This window comes from Microtus oregoni, unplaced genomic scaffold (assembly GCF_018167655.1).
Source record: "Microtus oregoni isolate MIOR12 unplaced genomic scaffold, Mior012 000054F_ref0000373, whole genome shotgun sequence".
Lineage (NCBI taxonomy): Eukaryota > Metazoa > Chordata > Mammalia > Rodentia > Cricetidae > Microtus > Microtus oregoni.
This window is the reverse complement of record NW_024543830.1, coordinates 14,342,242-14,346,032: the sequence shown is the minus strand read 5'-3', so window position 1 is coordinate 14,346,032 and position 3,791 is coordinate 14,342,242.

The following is a 3,791-nucleotide window of genomic DNA, read 5'->3' as shown; positions in this document are numbered from 1 at the left end:
GAGTTTAGCATCCAAAAACCAGGTAGTAAACACTGATCCCTAGTGTTCTGCCCACTCTCCTCAGACCTCCAGCCTTCAGTTTGTTTCTTCTCTTACCTAGCCACTGGTGTGTGCTTCCTGTTCTTCCTGCTTCCCATGGTCTCAGCTATGCAGCAAAAACATTCTCCACCACTCCTGCTATGGACTCCTTCTGGGAGATTCCCCTGAGGGTTTATGTTTCTCCTATTTGTCATGCTTATGTTCACTGGAGAGTGTGCACATATTTTCATTGTTTTACTGTAGAGCAAAAGGTGTGGATAGCAGAGAAACCCTTGAGGGAGAATTAATACTAATAATCTTAATTGCTGCCTTGTGCTTACCATGTGGCCAGCGCTATGCTAAGACCCCGGGACCCACAACACTCAGTTCTCAGTCTTCTGACTTGCCTGTCAGTGCCATTCATTGGGAAGGCAATAGAGGCAGAGGGCGAGGAAAGTGACCTGCGCGAGGTCAAGATACGGTGGCTCTGGGTCTTGAATTAGATCTTTCTGGGGAATCCCGATTCCCCACAGTGTGTGCGTGTGTACCAAGTATGTCTGAATTTCACTTCCCTTTGGGAATTTCCTCTGCCCCCTGCTATTGTCCCCTCATTTGGCATTTCCCTTTTCCCTTCCCTTTAAAATCTGACCTAAGTGTGAATGACAACGGGGAATAAAACAGCTAATGAAGGAAAAGAAGAAAAGGCTATGACAATAGCCCTTGCCCTGAAAGGCAGCTCTCTGGGTACATTTGACAGCATCAGGGCTGGGGAGGACACAGTAGGAAAGAGCATAGTTTCAATTCCAAATGCAGGCACTTGTTAGCTGTGAGAACTTGAGAGCAGTCATCAAAAATCTTTGTGCTTCAGTCTCCTAATCTGCCCAACAAGGAAGCAAAGCCCCTTTGCAGAGTAGAAATGGATATAAGGAGGGGACAGCTAACCAGCTTCATGGGTAAATTAAGTCAGAAGGGCTTTGATCATCAAGTTCCCTTTCCAGATCTCCAGTTCTTAGTCCTGGTTCCAAAGGGACAACCAGCTTGTCCCTTGTTCCTTTTCTTTTGTGAGATTCCCCCCCATCCCTCTCCCTCCTCTCCCTTCCCCCCAAGCGACTTCTCCTTTCCCTTCTGTTTAGTGTCCTGCTTGGCCTTTAGGGAAAGGCTGTGGTGACCACTGCAGGGAGTGGCAAGTAGTCATGAAAAAAACGGTTTATGTAGATAAATATTGAACAATCACACTAAGTATCAGAATCATGGTGCAGCTCCATTTGTATAGGATTCTAGAAGATGAAAAACAGTGATCTACAAAGGCAGGAAGCAAGCAGGTCTGTAGTTGCATGGATGGAAGTACTGGAAAGGGAACGGGAGATGTACTGCCAGTGATTTCTTTGAGGCGGGGGGGGGGGTAAGGGCTATGTTTATTATCTCGAGTGTGTTGACAGTTTTGCAGGCTTATGCCTGTGTCAAAATGTCTCAAATTTTATGCTTTAAGCAATACAATTTATTGTACATAAAGCATACAACAATAAAGTATTTATCTGAGTTTTAGACTCAGAAACAGAAAAGAAGGTTTTCCAAATCCCAGTCCCTCCCATTTAACACCATTTAGGGGCCCAGAAAGTCTCCCTGATTGTACTGGAGTCGCCTTGCTAGGATGGGCAGCACCTCTTCTTGGTGCTCCTGTACCTGCTGTGTGCTGGCACAGGCAGGCAGGGCAGGGCGGCATTGTGGGTATGTGATCTAATGCCTATAGCCAGGCTTAGGGAAAGATGTGACTGACTGTTTTACAGAGAAAGACAATGAAGTTCAGAAAGGACCAGACGCTGGCCAGGGTAAGCTAGCTGGTAAGTGGTATGGTTGGGACCAAACTCAAAGTGGCACGAGTCCACAGGTTGCTAAGTCACCCTGCCAACCGGATAACAGGTTTCACCATTTAGGATGTGGATTCAGACCATCAGAAACCCCTGAAGGCACATCCTCTTATCCTGAGGAGGGACTGTGACATGGCAGGAAGATTGCTCTAGAAAGGGATTCATGTCAATGGTTAACTGGCCACAAGTTAACTCTGGGACTGGAATCAGTGGTATGAGCTTCCAGACTCTAATCCTCTTTTGCCTGTTCCAGCAAAGGCTCGGGGAATGCTTCTCATATTTGCACAGCCTTGAAGCACTGCTCAGGAGAGGACCAGACGACATCTGGTTTCAGTCTTGGTGCGCAGAGCTGTGTGGTCCAGGGGATATTCACTTGACCTTTCTTTTCAGGAGTTCAGTTGTGAAATAAGGTATGCAATCTCTCAAGCCCCACGTCCTTGTTCATGGGATGATGAGGGTGGGGGTGGGGGAGGACAAAGGGCAGAAAGACTGAAACCTATGTTTACAGCCAGTGCGTATTGAAATCTCAAATCTCAAAGGATCAAGGAGCTTAAGGAACTTAAGAATGGGTTTGGCGAAGTCCACTGGTAAATTGATTCACCAGTGGGCTGAGTCTACCGTGAACATCACTGCCGTTGCTCTGCTGTGGTGGGGCCCTGCAGGCATGTATCAACGGACATCGGAGAACATCCTTGAAAGTAGAGTGCTGCCCTACCGACTTCACAAATCTGCTACTCAACTCAGAAAAGTCAAGGTCAGTTTCTGTAGGAAGTAGGAAGTGTCTAGATGAACTCCAGCTGGTTCCAAAGAGCTCTGGGTGGAGCCGGAGACTTGGCTACTGGCCTGAGTTGTCTGCTGTGTCCCGTACTCCTCACTCAAGACTGGCTGCAGAGGGTGTGCCTCTGCCTAAGGCTGGCCTGCTCAGTGTGGGCCCGCCAAGTACCTGTGAATGAAACAATGCCAGTGGGTTGGGGCCTGATTCCAGCCTGCTGGGCCTTAGCTGTGACTCAGTTTCCTCAATCATGCACTTTCAGGGTGAGGCTGGAGGATAAACCACTTGGAGTGGAGCCTGTCCAAGCAGACGCAAATGTAACACAGACAGTATTACCATCCTCTGTGGGAAATGGGAGCTGAATGGTCTACACCAGGCAGTTAGGGCAGATACTCTGTGGGTTCTCAGACCATCTATGGTATAAGGTGCCTGTGAGTGCAATGCCCAGGTAAATTCACTCACTGTCCCTTGGTTTTTCTCTCTCAAGGCTCTTTTTGAGGTTGGCAACACACGTTCTTTAGACAGCTCATGTCACCCAGTGGCTCCTCGATAGTTCTCAGTGTGGCCAGGATGGTGGTCCTGTAAGGTCCTGTAAGGGCTCCATCTGAAGACCAGTTGGAATGGGCTAAAATGTGAAATGCCACAGGCCACTTGACTGCTCTGTGGGCCTGGGTTCCAAGCAGCCAAGCTACCTGGTAGCTGTACTCTTTACAAGTTCCCCGAGTTCTCTGCCTTCCGCCTAAGACTTGTGTGAGCTTCACTTCCCAGGCCCACGTCTCTGTCATGTCCCTTGCTCCCTGAGACACTGTCATGTCCCCTGTTGTCTAATCCAGTCACCTGAAAGTCATTATAAGACCTATGCTTCCTCTTCTATGCGGACGGCCTCTACGTCCAGCCAAACACTTGGCCTCGACCTCCCTGCATGCTCTCCCTCACTTCTCCTTCCTGTCTGGTCAGCTCTGGCCACCAGCGGGCATGATCACATCTCTCCAAACCCATTTTGGCCCTCTGCCTTCATACTAAGGGCCCCATTTGCTCTCCTCTCCTTAAAGGGGAAGTAGTCACCTTTCTAGGGTGCACACCAGATCATGTATCCCTTTAACTCCTCTTTGACTCTGTATTGCTGCGTCAAC